Source organism: Pan paniscus, chromosome 5, assembly GCF_029289425.2.
Source record: "Pan paniscus chromosome 5, NHGRI_mPanPan1-v2.0_pri, whole genome shotgun sequence".
Taxonomy (NCBI): Eukaryota; Metazoa; Chordata; class Mammalia; order Primates; family Hominidae; genus Pan; species Pan paniscus.
This window is the reverse complement of record NC_073254.2, coordinates 28,932,532-28,947,131: the sequence shown is the minus strand read 5'-3', so window position 1 is coordinate 28,947,131 and position 14,600 is coordinate 28,932,532. Positions and strand designations below refer to the sequence as shown.

The 14,600-nt window shown below is 43.3% G+C and overlaps 1 long non-coding RNA gene across 1 annotated transcript; it reads left to right on the top strand.

Annotated features, from left to right (window-relative positions):
• Window positions 1–5,914: 5,914 nt before the first annotated feature.
• LOC130541630 (uncharacterized) lies at window positions 5,915–12,438 on the top strand. Its single transcript, XR_008955714.2, has 3 exons — window positions 5,915–6,313; window positions 7,185–7,420; window positions 8,160–12,438. It is a non-coding gene; the product is annotated as an uncharacterized LOC130541630 (long non-coding RNA).
• The last annotated feature ends 2,162 nt before the right edge of the window (window positions 12,439–14,600 follow it).

The following is a 14,600-nucleotide window of genomic DNA, read 5'->3' as shown; positions in this document are numbered from 1 at the left end:
AGGAATTGGCAAATATAAAATTCTAAAATATTTCTTAATAATATGCACAAGTTCTGACTTAACAAGCATGGCATATTGTGACTACCCTGTTAAAAAAATCCGCTGATCATTTTTCACAACTTATTTATTCTTGGTGCCTATTTCCTTTCCAAGGAAGGAAAAGGGATAAAAGAACTTTAACATCTTTTTTCGTTACCAAGTGCTTTTTACATTATTCCTGAAATTCACTTCTACACGCAGAATATATTTAGGAGTCTGCCTTCTGATTTAAAATGTATATTTATATGTATCTAAATCATTTCCTATAGACTTTTTAAGCATTTTGTTCATCTAAATGTGTATGTTTCTGCTCTAATTGAAATTCCTAAATAGTCACTTTCTGAACTGTCAAAATTGTAAAGCTGTTGATGGGTGCAGCTCTGGGGTTTCCATGGTAACTACTTTCATTGCCTAGGAGATGCTGGTCTGCTGATACTATCACTGAACTGGCTCAAATCTTGAAAACTTGGCGGTGCCCAAAAATGTGCAAGCATGTCCTGAAAGTTTAACGGGCTTTTATTTTTAATGGCTGGCACCAAGCGTGGCCTCATCAGGGCTTGGGAAGAGGCAGCTCTGTTTCGAGGTTCTTCATTGTGTAGAGGATGGGAGCTTTGACAAGCACGCTAATACTACCAGATCCTCTTTGGATGGTAAGCTTTTATGTGAATAGCTCCTAAATAACATTACCATCACTCACTACTACTGGTATGGAAATTGAGTTAGGATAACAGAGCCTGAGTTCCCCCATGAGATAACAAGATGCTTCTGAATATAAGTCAAAATTGGAGTATAGATTGTCTCACAACTCTACTGTTTTTTGTTTCTTTTCATCTTTCTTTCTGTTTTCTCTTTTTGTCCCTCTCTTTCTCTCTTGTCTGAAGAGCCTGGGATGCTGAACGCTATAAACATCATGGTTTGTTACACACTTTCGATGTCTGCTCAAATGTGGCGCACCATTTCTAAACCACCTCCTGTTAAACCGTTTGTGGGAAAGTTACATTAAAAATAAATCATTTCATGATCAGCAGTTTTATTGGTGCGTGGTCAAAAATTACCCAGGGAGAGAGAAATCATTTAGTTCACCCTTTTTTTTCCTATCCTAGGAACTCGAGTTTTTTCTAATTACATCCGGAGGATCATTTAAACAGGGTGGTCCATTTTAAAGCAGTCACATTTAAATCTACTTTGCATTAAATGAGCTTGCTTTTAGATGAGTTTGGCTGGCTCAAGAATACATCACAAAATGCAAATCTGATGATAAATAAAGCTTTGGCTACATCGTAGAAATGGGGAGCATTTCAAAAAATGATGTTAGCACTGACTGCTAAGTGAAATGGCATTCCCTGAACACTCCTCATATTTTAAACATTTAAATGTATGCTACTAAATCAAATATGTCCATTTAATATGTGGCAATTTGTAAGCCACACAAAATAAGAAGATGAGGTGCTAGTTTTTCCTCACAAGTTAACACTGGTGGAAATACAAGGGCGGAATAGGGCTGTGAGAAGTCAAAAATAGGAGGAAATGGCTCTGCATACTTATTTGAGGAGTGTTTTGAAGTCGCTAGCAGGCAGAATGTGAACTGCTGTGTGCCAATTATACCACATCTCCTTGGGACCTGAAGCTGTTGAGTTGATGCCTTCTTAGGCTTGGCTCCTAGAAGGAGATAGAAGTCACGAAGGGGTAAAATATTAGCTACGACTAAAAATGCTTCAATGAACGGTTGAAACAAACATCTCAGACTTTATACATGCATAAAACAAAAGATTCGTCCCTTTAAAGGATTAGCCTTCTCACTACTTTCAAGTATTACGCTTGTTAGCCAAAGCGATTATTACAATGATCCCGCTGCCATTGTTCAGATTTTTGAATGCCAGTTTCCACTTTTTAAAAAATTGCTTTCAAAAACTGCGACATGTCTGTGGCATTTTTTTTGTATTATACTTTAAGTTCTAGGGTACATGTGCACAATGTGCAGGTTTGTTACATAGGTATACATGTGCCATGTTGGTTTGCTGCACCCATTAACTGGTCATTTACATTAGGTGTTTCTCCTAATGCTATCTCTCCCCCGACCCCCACCCCATGACAGGCCCTGGGGTGTGATCTTCCCTGCCCTATGTCCATGTGTTCTCATTGTTCAATTCCCACCTATGAGTGAGAACATGCGGTGTTTGGTTTTCCGTCCTTGTGATAGTTTACTGAGAATGATGGTTTCCAGCTTCATCCATGTCCCTGCAAAGGACATGAGCTCATCCTCTTTTATGGCTGCATAGTATTTCATGGTGTGTATGGTCTGTGGCACAAATTTCTAATTATTTACCAAAACTTATTCTTTCTTCTTTTGTATTACGTGGAAGCTGAGTATGTGGCTTCTATAATAGTAAAATGGCATCTGGGCACATGGCTACTCAGCTGGTGATTACCAGGTGTGGCCACGTGACTAGATTCTTAACAGAAAATAGAAGTGCTATGGGTCATTTCCAGACCTTGGTACAAAATATTGCACATGAGCTCTCCATGACTGTTTCCATCTCCCAGGAACCATAAGAACCCAGCATCGACCTAGCAGATGGCAGCTACTCTAATTCTTATGCTGATAATACAAGAAACCTGGGTCCCTGGATGACAGCGTGAAGTAGATCCACCCTGCCAACCAGGTTCTTTTTTTTAAACTTGTCACAAGAATGTAAGTTTCCTTTTTCTGTAAATACCACTGCATTGTTGGGTCTTTGGGTACAGAGTTCCAAAAAAATGTAGGTAATGAAAATGGTGTCTCTAATGAGAAACAAAACCCAGTTGGAAAAGTAAGTCCTTGTATAGATGTTTAGGAAGGAGTTTCATGAACTTATAGTTAGTTATTGTACTAGGTTCACCAAGTGAGTGAATCAGAAGGACACAGAAAAGTACCTGGAAAGGAGTGACAGGAAGACAGGTGAAAGAAACATTGGAGAAAACACAATCAAAATTAATCAGATCCAATATTGTAATTTTTTAATACAGGATATGTTGCTCTAAGCTTTTTATGTTCAGCCTCACTTTTACATTCTTCTGCATATAATAGAATCCTACATAACTGAAGTGTGTCTGGGAAGGACATTTTGTGAGATTTTGTTGCCAAAATACTAAACTTTCAGAAGGATCTTAATAGGTCCATGTTTCAGTTATCTGCGGCTGTGCAACAAACCAGCCTAAACGTAATGGCTTAAAACTGTAATTTATGGCATAGCACAATGCTGCAAGTTGACTTAGGTCAGCTAGGATGGTCTTCTACTCCATATGGTATAGTTCGCATCACTGATCTGCCGGCATTCAGCTGGGAGCTTGGCAGAGAGGGGAACTTCCAAGATGGTCTTTCATCCCTCAGGCTCTCTCTCAATACAGCTCCTCATCTTCCAAACATCTAACCTGAATTTCCTAAAAGCATGACAGCTGACTCCCAAAAGGGAGCATTCCAAGAGAGAAAAATTAGAAGCTGCCAGTTCTTGAAAGGCTTGGGCTCAGAAGTTTTAGAATGTCACTTTTGTTAGTCAAAGCAAGTCACATTCAAGGGAGGGAAAAATAAACCCACCTCTTGAGGTGGGGGACAGCTTGCACCTACAGAAAGGGAAGGTGTTGTTGTTGGCCCTAGTTGGAATGCCTACTACAGACATTATACAGAAAATAACTGGTCATTATCCCCAGTTCCTGGCACACAGCTTCAATAACCCTTGGACTTTGCTGAATGATAGAACTGTCTTGTTATTCATAACAAGCCTCTTTCTACCATACCTGAGTTTATGCTAATAAGGTAACTTATTACAGGGCTCCTAGATAGTTTTAGGATGGGAGCTGGTCCCCAGATAAACCAACCACATGATTAAAGAGTTAGAATTTCAGCCCCACTCTGAACCTCTGGGGAAGGTAGAAGGACTAGAGGTTGGGTTCAGTCACCAAGACCGGTATTTAAATAAATCATGTCTACATAATGAAACCTTAATAAAACACTGAAACAGGGAAGCTCCAAGAAGTTCCTGGGTTATGAACACATCCATGTGCTGGGAAGGCAACATACCTGGATTCCATAGGGAGTCCATGGAAGCTCTGCACCCCACCTCTACCCCCAAGGCCTTGCCCTGTGTATCTCTTTCTCTTGCTATTCATCTGTATCCTTTATAATAAAATGGTAACAGTAAGTATAGTGCTTACTTGAGTTTCCTAAGCCATTCTATTGAATTCTTGAGCCAGAGGGAGTTGTGGGAACCCCTAAATTTGTTGCCAAGTCAGACTGAAGTGAGGGTGCCTGGGGATCCTGTTTGTAGCTGGTATGTGAGTAAGGGCAGTATTATTAGGGACCTTGCCCTTTACCTTGTGGGTTCTGATGTTACATAGGGGTAGTTAGTGTCCAAATGTATTGAATTGAATTGTAGGACACCCAGTTGCTGTCAGAGAATTGCTGTTGGAATGCAATCACCAAATAGAATCACCTTGTGGCTAAAACAAAGGTTGCAAGAATGCAGAGAGCTTGGATTAAATTACTTACACTGGTATTGTCCATGTGGCTCTCACAAAGATTTAGTTTTCTTATTGTAAAAGAAAAATACCTATATTCAGGTCTAATATGCAATTTAAATACACAGGAAAAAAACACCTTATAAACTGAGCAACACAAAGTAAATATTAGCAACTATGATGGGCCAGACGCTAATATAAAAACAAAAATCTTATTTATAACCCAACAAGAGCACTGTGGCCAGATTTTTACCCATTTTCAAGTCAAGTGAGAGAAATAATGAATGTAGATTCCCAAAGCTAAAGATATAAATTTGGTCCTACGTATCTTCTGTGTGCGTGTCTGGGATTTTTTTCAACCAATTTTTTTCCATTCCGTTCCAGGCAGAAACTTGACAATTTCTTCTCATGAATCATCTTTCTATGGCACTATTCCACACCCGGCAGAAAAATTATGTGAGGCCACGGTCTTTGCTGGCTGGCACTCAAAGAAAACATGCAAAACTGAACTCCATGTGGTCTTTGAGCCATCCCTCAGATCCTGAATTCCCTCAGCCCTTGAACCTGAGTTGGGTTAGTGGGAATCCCAGCTGGGTGCCAGGGAGAAGGCTGCTCTCAGGACCCAGCAGAAAGGGATGGGACGGAGCAATGTGAGTAAATGAGGGACATCTGCTCCCGAGATTTTGTGGCACCCACTCATCAGAGGTAAAATGAGCCTGTAACATTTTTAACAATTCAAGGCTCTGGTGGACAGGAAGCTGATCTCTCAGGTCCAGTATGTGTCAGTCCAAAGGCAGTTGAAGATAGGTAAGACTTTATAAAACAGCACAACAAGACAATGAGAATATATTGTGGACAAACTGTGTGCCTAGGATCCTAGGGATTAGAAAAGATGTGGAAAACATCCAACAACTTAATTCCAACATATATTAAGTACTTCCTTTTCACCAGTACAGAGGATGCATGACATATAGTTTCATATAGTCAAGGTACAGTCACCGATGTAGAGTTTCAAATGTTCTATGTACATGCACGCACACACACACACACACACACATTAGAAGAGATGATCTACAATGAGTATAGCATGTTTACATGCTTTTCATGAAGCCCTTACAAAGAAAACCAAGAACAATTCCTCAAAACTCCATGCACAGCTTCCTCTTTGTGGATCCTGAGACTTCGGATGCTGGGACTAACTAGCCAAACACTCACCAAGTCAAAGCTGGTGTGCAGAGAAAACCATTTCTCTCTTGTTAAATGACCTCGCTTCATCATAAAACCTTAAAAAGAAAGCTTCCAGATCATTTGTCTCCATCACAAAACTTATAAAAATGAGATGGAAAAAAAGTTAAATTATTTTGGCTCATAAGTTTCAGATGGAGTTGTATATTTCCCTAAAGGGTCAAAAATAGAACATTTATTAAACGACGAGTTATTCAAAAACCGGCACAGGCCCCAGTTGTCTTTCAAAAGCTCTGATTTACTGCATATTTCTCCCTTGAGAAAGGCCTTTTTAAAATGTTCATTTCCATTTTAAGAGACTGTGGGCTTTGATCTGTTGGGAGCATTCTTTTTCTTTCCCTGACTGGGGCCTGTCGGCTACTCAGGCCTGTGTTTTTCCATGGCCTTCCCCAGCATTCACACAGCATCTCCTGCATCTGTGTTCACCCTGGCTAATTTGGAGGTCAGAACTGGTGAGTCCCTGTAGCAGGTGACACCAAGAACCAATGAGCCATATTTGCTCTTCACACCTCAACAAAGATGCTGCTTCCAGGAGGTAAGAGAAAGGTGAGATGGGCTTGGGTGTCCCTACAACCTGCAAAAGCTGTCAAGTCCTCCTTTAAAGTTAATTTGAAATTTCATAATAAATTTAATCTTGTTACTCCAGGAAAGTCAAGGCACAGTCACAGTGATATTAAAATGTATTTTGCTTTTGAAAGAATCATGTCCTTCTTTTTTTTTTTGAGACAGAATCTTGCTCTGCTGCCCAGGTTGGAGTACAGTGGGACGATCATAGCTCCCAGTAGCCTCAAACTTGCCATCCTCCTGCCTCAGCCTCCTGAGTCGCTGGGACTACAGCTGCACACCACCATTACACCTCACTACTTCATGTCTTTTTTTTTTTTTTTAACTTTCTGTGGGTAATATCGATATGTGCTTGGAGTCTGCTGGCCATAAGTTTTTCTATTCCAGACAAGTTGGAAGATCAAGGGTGAAATGGGTCATTTTTAATATCAAACCTGTTGCCCTGCTTTGTTTTCAAATCACACCACTCTTCACCCTCTGGCCCCACTAGGCCTTAGTGCAAATTAGTAAAAACCTCCCCCTTGAGGGGCAGATATAGGGCCCTGCCACTGTGTCCATCTTGGTGAGACACCAAAGGCGGGTTTTAGTTCCCACTTGCCTTATAAACACAGTTGTGCCTGTATTCCCACTTTGATCCCCCCTGCCCACAAGTGCCCAAAATACACACACACACACACGCACACACACAACCCTTGAAATGACTGGAGTAGCACTAGATGATTCTTCCAGTGCTAAACAATTTATTATTTACCCACCTCTTCCCTTCCTCCTCTCTTTCCTCTTCTTGTCCTCTTCCTCTTCCTTTCTCTCTCCCATTCTCTCTCTCTTCTGCAATAATACAGTGAGTGTTTGTGTAAGTTTCAAATCCAGCAACCTGAAGATTCGCCTCCAATGGCACAGGGCTGGACCGCACTCAGAGGTGGCTGCCACCCAATCGTCACTCAGCGTTTTATCGCTGGGCTATTCTGTTCGAGTGCTAAGCAATTGTTCACAGAAATAAGATAATGGAAAGAGCAGAGACAGAATGAGCAATGGAGAGAGTCGGGCCTGCCATGGCGCTTACTGCTGTTCGTCACAGGTAAATGACACATACAGGCTTAAAAAGCAGCTCTCTCTTTTTTGTAGCCCATTTTTGTTTGTTTGTTTGTCAGATTACATGTTCGATCAATTGCGACAAGCCACTGTACCATGCGAGGCAATGTGCAATCCAGTATAAACCCAAAGCTCCAAGGGCAGAAAGGAAACCCATCCACACTGCCCTCTAAGGGCTGTTAACCACTGTGGAGAGAAGAGATCACCAGGGATTTTTTTCCCAGCTGACTTTCTATGGCAGGGAGGGAAAGAAATTGTGTTCTCCAGGAGAAAGTGGTTAATTTTATTTTATTTTATTTTTGTAGCTGCAGGCAATCTGTGGATAAGTGGGTATTACCATCGTGGTACATCTCTAATTAATAAGATCAATTGCCACTGTATTTTCTTTTACAAACTCATTTAGATATGTCAGAGCTGCAATTATTTTGCGAATGATCTGTCTTTACGCTTATTCATCTTTCCTCTTCCTCAAGGAGCAAATAAAACTGTCAGCTTAAATGCCCTTTGAAGTCTGTTTTAGATCCTTGATTGAAAATTAAAAACAAAGCTCTCTAGCCTGGTGCCATTTCCAGGGTCAGAGTTCCTGTCCTCACATTGCTTTGTGTGTGTGTGTGTGTGTGTGTGTGTGTACACAGGCACGTGTGTGTATTGATTTCTGTTTTTAAAAAGGTAACATGTTGGCTTTTGAATCCCAATGTTGCACCCTTTTCCTTTCATCTCCTTAGATCTGCAAGAACTCTGAACTCATAGATTATGTCCAAACTGAGAAGCACTGGACAGTCATTTTGCTTATCTGCAGTTTCTCATTTCTGAGAAGAATCTCCATATGGACATTATCACTTTTGTTATAATTTCGAGGATGGTTAAGGTAGCTTTGATCACCACTTTCATATCTCCTGTGATAATCAGCACCAATGGAATGTGCAGAAATCTATCCCTATTCCTAAGGACTCCTGATGTCATCTCACCAGGTGGGTTGGTTTTCCTGCTCGAGTCTGCACGCCCAGCTCCAACAGCTTCGCCCAAGTTTGGGGACAGGCTTCACCCAACACCCAGAACCTGTGCAGTTATTTGGCCCCTCATTGAAAAGCCTCTCACGATTACAGACAAAATTAACTTGGTCATCCCTGCAGCGCCGGAGGGATACTTCTGGACTCTCTGTCTGGGGAGTGTACGCTCAAACCGTTTCAAGAAGAGATTTAAACCTCTTCTTGGAGAAGACTGAGGCTGGCACAAGGCTAACAAATCAAATAACTGCACCGAGGCAAAGCTGCCGTCTCTCCCAGGCTGTACCCTGCCTGCTTCTCCCATCCCTGCCTTCTGGCCGATTTGTCTTTAAGGTTTTAGCATTATCCCTCTGTTGACAAATGAATGCTTTTCTGGAAGATGAGGTATTTCCAGAAGCAGGCAGACACTGGCTGGAGCGCCGTAAGAGCTCTGCCTCCCTCGATTCGTTATGTGAACGGGAAAGGCCTGGAGGTTTTGCGCGAGCATTACGTTCAAGGTGATGATAAATGGAGTCTGGCCGGGGTGGTAATAAGGGAATTTCTAGCCAGATCCTGTCTAGACCACGGTTTGTTATGGAGGGAAAGCCACAAAAGGGGGCTATAGTACCCCGTTCCTCAGAGAAATTGTCCTCAGGGAGAGCCAAGCACATTTCCAGTCCGAACCTTCGTCCGGCCGCTCACTGGGGCCGCTGTAAATAACATTAGCCTGTCTTTCAGCAAGCTCTGGGAAGCTTATAAACCGAACACGGTTTTTGTTGTCTGTAGTTGTGCATTAAGCTCAGTACTGTCAAGTCTAATTATTCTCATTAAGGCCTGAAAGTTTTAGGGATTAATTAAGCAGAGAGCCAAAGCTTATGCAGAACAGCAATATTTTCCCCCTGAAGGATTAGCCCGTCATTCTGATGGGGTTTTCCTTGAGCGTTGCCCATTACTTTATAAGATAGCAAAGTGTGGAGCTCATATAATATGGATTAGAAATCGCCTACATTTCACATGTGCTATTCAGCCATGAAAATAAGCCCTGGCCCTTGTGCCTGTAACCCGGAAGGCTCACTAATGAGAACCAGGCAGTGGGGCTAATGAGAAATTCAATACGTGCCGTCTCTCCTTCCCATTTCCTTTCAATTTACTTTCTACAGGAGCCAATATGTGTAGGAAAAGTCTGAGTGGATGCTGGTATTCTCCTCTTTACCTGGTAGGGATCTTAGAAATTATCTGATTCTAGTCCTTCTTGCTATAGAAGTGAAAACTGGGATTCAGCCACCTGCTTAAAGGGACCCAGTTAATGGCAAAGCTACTTGAAGAGAAGGTGACAGGAAACTTCAGGAGGTGTAGACAATCATTAGGTACATTAGGATGGTGAGGGTACTTAGTCTTAGGTTTTGGTGTGATGGAAAATGCCGCAGAAATGAGAAGGTCCCACAATGAAAGGAGGATGCTGGTGAGGACCTAATTTGCAGACGAGCCCCAGGAACTCTGGTGCCCTGCTTGGCAAAGGATTTCAAGGCTTCCTGGAGAAATGGGGGTAGGGGGAGGGATCGTTAAGCCCTGGCACCCCAGATATAAAAAGGAAAGTCAGACGTGGGTAATCACCCTGTCTTCACCCAGCAGCTCCAGTTTTCAGCAAGGCAGAGGGGACACTTCTGCCTTCAGTCTCCCCTACTTCACATCAAGGCGCCATTGCATTTGATGGCTTGGGACGCGGCCTTCCTGCCTCCCACACTCCCAAATCCATGCCTTGTTTATCTTTTTAGAATGGATCTCTGATGCCTGCCCACCACGCGGCTGGAGTGGCGCCAGCATCCCCAGGGCGCGTCTGTGATGACCGATGAGGTCCACCACCTCTACCCCAGACCCTCCCATACCCAAAGGCTCCCTCTGCCCAGTGAAGTCCCCTTTGCCCCAGCATTCCTGCACCAGGCACATCCCAAGGGTGGCCCCGTGTCCTGCAGGTGGCAGGAGAGTGCACCCTCCTCAGACACCAGTCTGATATGTCACCAGGAGAGAGCGGGTGGTCCTCAGTGTATGCTCTTTTCTTGTCTCTGGGGAGCTTGTTTTGGCTCCTCAAGAAGACCTTGGAAAAAGCACAGGTTGTAGAGGCTGCATTCGCCGGGCAGAACCATGTCCCAAGACAACTGGTTAGTGAGGCCAGGCGTGACAATCATAATCGGAGCAGCAACTGTGCAATGGCATAGGCAAAGGGGGCCGAGGGCGCAGCAGCCACCACCATTATAGTCAGACTGGGCACCGTTTCCTAAATGTCACACATCCTTCCAGCCCCTTGATCTTTGCTTATGAAAAGGGTCATTCCCTCTACAATCCTCTAGAACTCTTTGTAGGTTTTTGTTTGTTTTCCAAACACTGTACTTGCTTCTTTATCTGTCTCTCTATGAACCGTGAGTCCCAGAGGCCCTCGTGGTCCTCAATTATCCTTGCTTCTCTGTGGCCTGTGCCATGGGGCTGAATGTTTGTAGCCCCCAGAATCCATATGTGGAAGCCCTAATCCCCACTGTGCTGGTATTAGGAGGTGGGGCCTTTGGGATGTGATTAGGGTTAGATGAGGGCATGAGGGTGGGGCCCTCATAATGAGATTAGTGACCTTATCAAGAGGATGAGACACTAGATCCCTTGCTCCCTCTCTGCCTGCAATCACCAGTGAAAGGCCAAGTGAGGACATAATAGAAGCCATCCCTTCCCAGAACCCAGCCATGCTGGCACCCTGATCTCTAGCTTCTCAGCCTCCAGAACTGTGAGAAATAAATGTTTGTTGTCTACTCCACCCAGGTCGTGGTCATTCATTATAGCAGCACAAACAGACTAAGACAGTAGGGAACAGTGATTGTTACATTATAGGTGCTTAGCAAACTTGCTCACTGATCGGCTGAGGTCTCTCCCCTGCCATTAAACAGTGAACCAACAATTAGTTAGCAAATGCAATTTCAGCTTCTACTGAGGGAAAGATAATACACCAAGCAGTGTGAAGAAATTTCTTTGCAGAACCAAACTAAAGGTCCAGGTTACTAAACACAGCATTAGTTTTTCTCAAATCAGTATGTGTTGTTATACAGGCAAGCCTAATTAATCATATTTCCAGGGTATACACTGAATAATCTGAGAGAAGAAATCAATTACCTAAATTCGTGGTTCTCATAATTCGAAGCAGTCAAATTTCAAAGTGTAGGTTTTAAATCAGAACTGTTGATCATGACAGATGGGGACATGGGAGGGAGGTGTGCATTTTAAATTTTAAAGAAACGTAATTTTATAGCAACCTGCATCTGTTAATAGGTTACATCTGTATCTTTTCAATGTTGCAGACCTATAAGGCAAAAGAAATATTTTATAAATAATTCAACTAATTGACAGGCCTTTTGTTATTTCTTTGTTTTTTGGGGTTTTTTTGTTTTGTTTTGTTTTTGTTTTTGTTTTGGTTTTGGTTTTTTGTTTTGTTTTGTTTTTTTGAGATGGAGTCTCGCTCTGTCACCCCGGCTGGAATGCAGTGGTGGGATCTTGGCTCACTGCAACCTCTGTCTCCCAGGTTCAAGCAATTCTTGTGCCTCAGCCTCCCGAGTTGCTGGGACTACAGGTGTGCGCCACCACGCCCAGCTAATTTGTTTTGTATTTTTAGTAGAGACAGGGTTTCACCATTTTGGCCAGCCTGGTCTCAAACTGCTGCCCTCAAGTGATCCACCTGTCTTGGCCTCCCAAAGTGCTGATTACAGGCATGTGCTACTGCACCTGGCCTGTTTTCTTATTTCTAAATCTACTAACAGAGGCTGTTGACTTAGTACTTCTGCCCAAGCTCCTTCAAAGGCAAAACCATGCAGGAGGTGGGGAAGGTGCCTAGAATAAAAGGATGTAACAAATACAAGATGAGGAACAAGTAATATCATTTTTCTTATTGCTTGTTAATTATAATAACTCAGAAGTTGAAGCTTAAATATGTCTTCTTATCTTTTTTTATTCTTCTTTAATTAGTTCTGTTCAGTGAGCACCCTGGTTGGCATGTGTAAGACGTGCTCAGGAATACTCAGCCAATGACACTGTAGGATTGCCGGATTTAGCAAAACTGATGTTGTAAAGCCGCTTGAAACTTCTAACATGTGTGTAGAGAATTGTATGCACTTTAACAACAGATACATTTTCTTTCCTCTCCTAAGCTGCATTTGTGTCCATCCATTCTTGACCACATGCCTGTATGGCTGCCGTTGCTAGGGAGCCTGGATGTGACAAAGGGCTTTGCAGCTCAAAGATCAGAGGGACCAGGACGCTGTGAGCAGCTGCCAGTGGGAACCTGGGCAGCTAAATGCAAGGGTCACTTTCCCCTCGCTGGCAAAACAGCATCTGGGGGCTGCACTGGTTCCTGCCCCCACCTTCCTCTCCCTCTCCTCCTCCCCGTCTTTTGCCCCCTACCTCTCCCTCCATCTCCTCCTCCCCTTCTTCGAACTCACCTGCCCACCAGGGGCTGGGTAGTGAGTGAAACAGGAGAGGGTGCCCATCAAAGTGGCTTGGCGAGTGGCTACTGCTCAGTATTGCCATATGCAAGGGGCACTTCTGATTTTTCTATATGTTTCAAGCTATGCCAGTTATCTGGGTGTTGTGTGAAGTCACCATATTATTATTATTTCTTTTGAGATGTAGTCACCATATTCTTCAGCACTGATGACTAACTTGAGTCTTTGAAAAACACCGTGCAAGCTAAAGCAAATGTCTCTGTGGGCTTCCCGACTGCAACATCTGGGTTAAGGGAAGCCCAGCAGGTGTTTCTCTTTCCGGTCCTACCACCCTGAAGCCTGCCACGGATTCATTCAACAAGTGTTTTTGGACATTGACTATGTGCCAGGCACTGTTCTGTGCTGGACATAAGGCAGTGAAAACTCAGATAAAATGCCTGTTCTCAATAGGCCACATTCACTGAGAGATGGACAGTAAACAAAATGAGTAAGAAGAAAATGTATAGTATATTAGATAGTACACAGGGCTATGGAGGAAAACAAAGCAAGATGGCAATAGGAAAGGTGGTTTAGTGTCCACTTTTGAATAGAAAAATTGGAGAAAACTTCAGTGAGAAGGCAGCAAGTCAACAAGAACCTGAAGGAATAAGCCACCTAGAGAACAAGAGAAGAACATTCTAGAGAGAGAGAGTGATAGCAAGTGCAAAGGTCCTGAGGCAGGTAGCAAAGGGACTGGTCAGCAGGAGAGGTGGGAGTGAGTGAGAGCAGGGAAGAGTAGGAGGGAGGCCAGAGAGATGGGGTGGGACAGCCCACTGAGCAGCCTCTGCAATCCATGAAACTGTGGGGGAATTCTGAGCAGAGCAGAAAGTTGACCTTGCATGTTCTCACAGGTCACCCAGGCTGCTATGTTGAGAGCAGACTGCAGGGAGGCAAAGTGGAGGAGGGAGGCTATGACAGTGATCACAGCAATGGAGATGATGGCAGCTCAGAGCGGGAGGATAGCACACAGGTAGAAAGAGAATGGTCAGATCCATTGCTAGGCAGGCCTCAGGAAATACCAGGTATGGAATTTCCCATCTCCTGGATTTTTTTTAGTCACCTATCAAAAGTAAAATGTAGCATCATGTTTAAAGAATTTTCCACTTAAAAAACCAAAACTGTTCACTTAGCTGCCTTAAAACTCTTTGCTGCCTTGATAGTCTGGCTTCCTGTGCACGGAGAGATCTGTTGACTCTAGCAGGATGAGTTAAGTGAGATCACAAGACACAGAAAGAGGAATAGACAGATCTGAAAATAAGCACTGGCTCATGCACCCAGAACCTAAAGCAGACCAAAATAAACCACATCCTCCCACCACTTTATTTTTTTATATTTAAGGGTTTTTTTGTTGTTTAGCAAATTATAATTTTAGAGGTGGCAACCAGTTTGAAAAAAAGATGAGCAGGAGGAGAAGGGAAAGAAGAGGATGAGAAAGAGGAGGAGGAGGACAAGGAGGAGGAAGAGCAAGAAAAAGAGAAAGAGGAGGAGGAGGAGGAAGAGGAGGAAGAGGAGGAGGAGGAGGAGGACCCTTAGCCAGGAGCCCAGGACTCAGGAGCAGTGCTGGCCCTTCCGTCTGTTACGAGTGGCTGCATGTAAGGAGAATGAGAATTGCAGACTTGAGCTGTTCAGAACCTCAAAATGTCTCTAATTAGAGACAGATTCAATG